The sequence below is a fragment of the Vicia villosa genome, linkage group LG7 (assembly GCF_029867415.1).
Source record: "Vicia villosa cultivar HV-30 ecotype Madison, WI linkage group LG7, Vvil1.0, whole genome shotgun sequence".
Taxonomy (NCBI): Eukaryota; Viridiplantae; Streptophyta; class Magnoliopsida; order Fabales; family Fabaceae; genus Vicia; species Vicia villosa.
In genome coordinates, this window is record NC_081186.1 from 96,120,079 (window position 1) to 96,126,801 (window position 6,723).

General features: G+C 33.6%; 1 pseudogene; it reads left to right on the forward strand.

Annotated features, from left to right (window-relative positions):
* Window positions 1-5,870: 5,870 nt before the first annotated feature.
* On the forward strand, window positions 5,871-6,496 carry LOC131619769 (sucrose transport protein SUC8-like; annotated as a pseudogene).
* The last annotated feature ends 227 nt before the right edge of the window (window positions 6,497-6,723 follow it).

Genomic DNA, 6,723 nt, shown 5'->3' on the forward strand with positions numbered 1-6,723 from the left:
ATCAGAAGTTGAAGAACCAAGAAGCAAAGCTGCAGAAGCTGGCAGTCTCAGAAGCAATGGATCAGAAGATCAAGTTGCTGCATCTTTAGAGAATCTTAGGATTTCTGAAGAACCAACAGTCAGAAGATCACCTAGACTTGTCTCAGCTCATTCAGAAGATGTGATCCTTGGAAAGAAAGATGATCCCATCAGAACAAGGGCATTCCTTAAGAACAATGCAGAATGTCAATTAGGTCTTGTTTCTTTGATCGAGCCAACTTCTGTTGATCAAGCTCTAGAAGATCCAGACTGGATAATTGCCATGCAAGAAGAACTCAATCAGTTTACAAGGAATGATGTATGGGACTTGGTTCCTAGACCAAAAGGATTTAACATCATCGGCACTAAGTGGGTTTTCAGAAACAAACTGAGTGAGAAAGGTGAAGTGGTAAGAAACAAAGCCAGACTGGTGGCTCAGGGTTATAGTCAGCAAGAAGGGATTGATTATACAGAAACCTTTGCACCAGTGGCCAGGTTATAATCTATCCGTCTATTAATTTCTTTTGCCACTCAACATAACATCACTCTTTATCAGATGGATGTCAAGAGTGCCTTCTTAAATGGTTATATAGATGAAGAAGTTTATGTCCATCAACCTCCTGGTTTTGAAGACTCCATGTCTCCAAATCATGTTTTTAAATTAAAGAAATCATTATACGGATTGAAGCAAGCTCCTAGAGCTTGGTATGAACGTTTAAGTTCTTTCCTTCTGGAAAATGGTTTCACTAGAGGAAACATGGACACTACTCTCTTCTGTAAAACATTTAAAAAGGATATTTTAATTTGTCAAATATATGTTGATGATATTATCTTTGGAACATCTAATGCTACACTTGGAAAGGAGTTTGTTGAGTCTATGCAGGCTGAATTTGAAATGAGCATGATGGGAGAACTCAAGTATTTCCTTGGGATTCAAATCAACCAAACTTCTGATGGAACTTATGTTCATCAAACGAAGTATGTGAAAGAACTTCTGAAGAAGTTTAATCTTTCTGAAAGCAAAGAAGCCAAAACTCCTATGCATCCAACATGTGTCCTAGGTAAGGATGAGTTGACTCAGAATCTCTTTAAAAGTAAAACAGCTGTAACTGGCTATCCAGATGGTAAACACATGTTCACTATTTCTGGACAAACGTGCGTGCAGTTGAGGGGACGCCTACTTAGGTAACTGTGCTAATCACTTATTTTGTCATTATTATCTCTCCTCACGTCATGTAACATTAAATGCCATTCATCATTTCTTTTATTGTCCTTTTCGTTTTTATATCCGTCAAACGTTTCCCTTCCCTAGAACGTTTCCTTCCCCACATTCCCTCTATTTATTTCTCCATTTCTTTGCATTCTTCAATCAATCTTTGCGCTCTCTCTCTCTTTCTCTCACTTTTCTATGAATATCTTTTGCATAAACTCTAGTTCCTTCTTCATCGATCTAGCGTTCATCATGAATCCTTCGCCTAGTTCCCTTCATCAAAACTTTAAACCAGTTGAAGAAACTAAGTCCCAAAAGTGGCTGATCTATTTGAATAGAACGGATGGAAGGGTTAATAGGCTACAGGATGAGAAACATATCTCGGGATGGCATTCCAAGTTTTTTCTCAAGTCAGATCTCTTCTTTGATGCTGTTATCAACATTTGTCCAAAGGAAGAAGACTTTCTTGAGATATTGGATGAAGTTAGGTTCCATAAGGACTTAACTTCTATGTTAAGGGAAAGCCCATCTGAGAATACGCTCTCTCCTGGTGAACTGTTCTCAGTTCCTCCTTTGTATTCATTTACTTCTTTCTCTAGGAGCTGCTCAGGCATGCAGAGTTTCAAGATTTGATGACCAAGCAAGGGCAAGAACAACGCTGGGATTCATGATATGCTAGCTAAGATTATGACTAGGCTAGGGTTGTAGTCCTTTAGTCTTTGTAGTTTTCTTTCCTTGTTGCATCTGTTTTTTGCATACATCTTTTGTAATCCTGCTTGTTTAAATCAATGAAAAGTTTAATTCTGTTTCTTTCCTTTGTCGTTTTCTACATCTGAATCTTTTATTTTCTTTTTGATGTTATGACAAAAAGGGGGAGAAAATATATGATAAATGATCTGATTAATATTATCAGTTACCGGATAAAAAAAAGGCCCCACATTACTAACAGAACTTGCAAAGTTCTATGTTTTTTAAGTTGTGTTGTTGCAGGAATCGAAGATTCAAGATCAACATAAGAAGCAACAAGATGAATCAAGTTCTTGGATTCTTGAAGCAAGCTGAGTGCTATGAAGCTTCAGAATCAGAAGCAAGAAGGAAGAATGTTCAGATATTCTGATGATAGAATATGATCTGAAACATTATGTCTATTTGCTCCGATACATTTTATATGTTCTGATACATTCTATATGGCTTATATGGCTCTGATACATATTATGTGTTCTGAAACATATTTTATGTTCTGATTCACTCATGCTGACTTTTGTCGTTTAGTTTTGTTCTGTAACATTTCAGGATGTAGAGATGCTCTGATGATGCTCTGGTACATTCAACAATGTTCTGATACAATCTAGCATGAAGTGATGAAAGAAGAAATTCAAGTTCTGAAGCTGTCCGATGGAAGCAGGAATCAGAAGCTGTGAATGTTCTGAAGATCAAAGAAATTCAAGTTCTGAAGCTGTCCGATGGAAGCAGGAATCAGAAGCTGTGAATGTTCTGAGGATCTAAAGAAATTCAATGTTCTGAAGCTGTCCTATGGAAGCAGAAATCAGAAGTCATGAATGTTCTGAAGATCAAGCACTGTGAACGTCTCTACCGAAATAATCAGGGAAGTTTTTTTTATAAAATTCTTCTAGTATTAATTTCAGGGGGAGATTGTTAATCTCAGGGGGAGACATATTCACATGCTTATGCTATAGCTGTGTAATTTGTCTTTAGCCGTCTGCTCTTTCTGATCGCAAATTCATATCATTTATATATGTTTTTGTCATCATAAAAAAGGGGGAGATTGTTAGAACAAGATTTGTTCTGATCAATATTCTTAGTTTTGATGATAACAAGGATATGAATTTTGTGTGAGATAATGTGGTACTCTAATACATTGCAAATTCCCTTTCAGGAAATATATAAAGAGTATGCACAAATCAGCGCTCAGAAGCTTTGACTCAGAAGGTTCAGCATGCAACATCAGAACATGGTCTGGCAAGACATCAGAAGATGGTCAAGGCAGAATCAGAACATGGGTCTATGGAAGCATCAGAAGAACTTGAGATCAGAAGCAGAAGCACTGAAGTTCTCATGGTATCACGCTCAGAATCACTTCGAGGTCAGAAGACAAGAAGATGCTATGCACCAAGCTGTTTGACTCTGATGATATTCAAACGTTTTATTCACAAACATCAGATCAGAAGAAAGTACAGGTGGCAGGCTACGCTGACTGACAAAAGGAACGTTGGAAGCTATTAAAGGCAACGTCAGTAGACACAGCGTGAACAAGGCTCGAGGTAGTTGACAAAACAGTGAAACATTAAATGCAATGTTGTACGGAATACGCAAAGCATTAAATGCTCCCAACGGTCATCTTCTCAAACATCTATATAAATGAAGTTCTGATGAGAAGCAAGGTAACCAATTCTGAATAAACTTATTCTGAAAAACTTGCTGAAACGCTGTTCAAACTCAAAGCTCAGAAACTTCATCTTCATCAAAGCTCACTACATTGCTGTTGTAATATATTAGTGAGATTAAGCTTAAACGTTAAGAGAAATATCACTGTTGTGATTATAGCTTTTCAGAAGCATTGTAAAACTCTTATTTGATTACATTAATTTGTAAGTAACTAGAGTGATCAAGTGTTGATCAGGATACTCTAGGAAGTCTTAGCTTGTGTCTAAGCAGTTGTAATTAGAGTGATCACGTGGTGGTCAGGATACTCTAAGAAAGTCTTAGCTTGTGTCTAAGCATTTGTTCCTAGAGTGATCAGGTTGTGATCAGGATACTCTAGAAGACTTAGTCGTGGGCTAAGTGGAAAACCATTCTAATCTGTTGCGATTAGTGGATTAAATCCTCAGGTGAGGTAAATCACTCCGTGGGGGTGGACTGGAGTAGTTTAGTTAACAACGAACCAGGATAAAAATAACTGTGCAATTTGTTTTTATCGTTCAAGTTTTTAAGACTACACTTATTCAACCCCCCCCCCCCCCCTTTCTAAGTGTTTTTCTATCCTTCACTAAGACCACTTGTAATGGGGGTGTTGAATAATTTTTTCAATAGTTGAATGCTTCCAATTGTGTGTTGAATGAGATGTTAAATGTGATGTGGATTAATTGGTGTTGAATATATTCAACATGTTGAATGAGAAAGGAGTGAGGACCACATCATATACTTTACAAAAATTTATTGGTTATTTTGATTATTTAAATTTTTATTTCATCATAATTATTTGGAACAATTATTTTATAATAAATCAATTTTTTATTTATTTTTATTTTCACCACAATTCATTGTTTTTTTGTCTATAAATAAAGACTTGGTTCATATGATTTGGACACCAAAAAAAATCGACTTTTTTCTCTCTAGTTTTTCTATTTAGCCTCCAATAAATTATTGTTTGTAGTTCTAAACATCTTTATATATAGTGAAATGGATTTCAACAATAACCCTTTTAACACCCAAAATTAATTAAGAATATAAAATTAGAACAATAAAATTAAAATAAATTATTAAATTAGAAAAAAATTAAAATAAAATATTTAAGTCTTAATTATCTTAATTTAATTTCAATCGACAATTGTTATTAATATATAATCACAAAAACAAAAATATAAAAGAAAATAAAAATATGAAATAAAAGTGGTCGGGTAGAGTGTTGAATTTTACTAAACAAAAACCATTGTAGTGAGTAAAAGTTAAATGAGTGTTGAATTATTAGGTGGAATAGAGAGAAGATGATGTTGAGTGTAAAAAAGTGAAAAAGGAAGGTGTTGAAAGAGTTTCAACCTTATTAATGAAACTGTACATAAGTTTTATCCATTTTATTTTCGTGCATTCAATCAAATCATGTCATTTAAATATTTTTAAATTAAATATATAATAATTGGTTTTTATATGATTTGATGGAAAAAAAGTTTTGCACATTGAAAACTATTAGAGTAATTTCAATGGAGAGTTTTTTCTCTAGTTCTCCCGCTGGCATAAGTTGCATCAATTTTTTCTATTGAACTTGGTCACGGTGGCCAACCGTTGTACTGTAATGCAACTTTCATCAAACTTATCAAATAATAAACTAATAATAAACAAATATGTTTTCTTTTTTCTTCTTGTGTTTAATTTATTTTCTTTAACGATTTATTTACTTATAAATAATTTATATATTAATTTTGATTTTATATTAACAATTTTATAAATAATTTAATTTTTTGTAAATGATATTTTTATTTTAATTGTTATTTTGAATTTTGAATTTAATTTGATTTATTTATTTATTATATGAGATAAAGTTGTGGGACTCAATATCAATTCTTTAGAGTTGTACCATTAGAGTGAAAATTGAATGAGCTGCTTTAAGATGATGTGGTTCAAGTTATCATGTTAACTAATAAAAAATATGCATATGTTTAAGTTATCATGTTATAAGAGATGGACACTAAATTGTGAGCTTGACGAAATTTCATGCGCACGCACACAATGCACACACATATTTTTTATAAAATTAAATATATTAGAACTTATCTTTAAAATGAGCATACCAATGGATAATTCTTCCACCATCACACATACAATAACATTAACATATGTTTATATGCTTCAATTCAAAGGCCCGTCCTTCTTTATATTGTGAAGGTGGTCGCATCCATTACAGCTGATGTCCAATTTCTTGTGTGGTCCAATTATGGCATGATCATTCAACAATTTTTTGGATACTATAATGACCATAACCGTTCATGTTTTGTTTATTACCGCCCTTTTATCTTCTTTGGCTACATAACTATTGCAATTGCCGTCGTTCTTATTAGTTATGATGTTGATCTCGATCACTCATTTGGTGATGAGCTCAACAAAGAAACAAGGCCTTGTGTAGTGGTTATTTTTGTTTTTGGTTTTTGGTTGCTTGATATCGTCAATAATTTTCTTTAGTAACCATGTAAGGCCTTCATTGGTGAACGTGTTGTTGGTGATCACTGTTAAATGAGAATAGGTAACATTATGTTCTCTTTTTTCTTGGCTGTCAGCAGTGTTTTAGGTTATTATATCGGCTCATCCCATAACATGTACAAAATGTTTCCTTTCACAAAAACTATAACTTGCTAGTTATCATGCACCAACTTAAAAACATGATTAATTTTAGCAATATTCCTATTTGTTATACTTTCAATTTACGATCTACTTAATGTAGAAGACATCTTATTTACATCATTTGAGTCACACTCAGGATCACAAGTTTTTTTAATAGTAAATATTTGTTTATTTGTTGTCTTTGTTTGGAGTTGAACTCATGATAAAATTATCACTCCAACTATTAAATCACAAATTTCTTGCTATGAAGAGTGGCTAGGTGCATTCTGTGGACTACGAAAAATCAATGTGAATGCTGATATTAGTGACGAATATAAATTTAGTTGTCTTGTTCCCATTTTTCTTATTCGACACTGGTTGGATGGGTCATGTAATGGTTGATGGTGAAATAGGAGTTGTGATGTACATAATTAGAGTGGAAA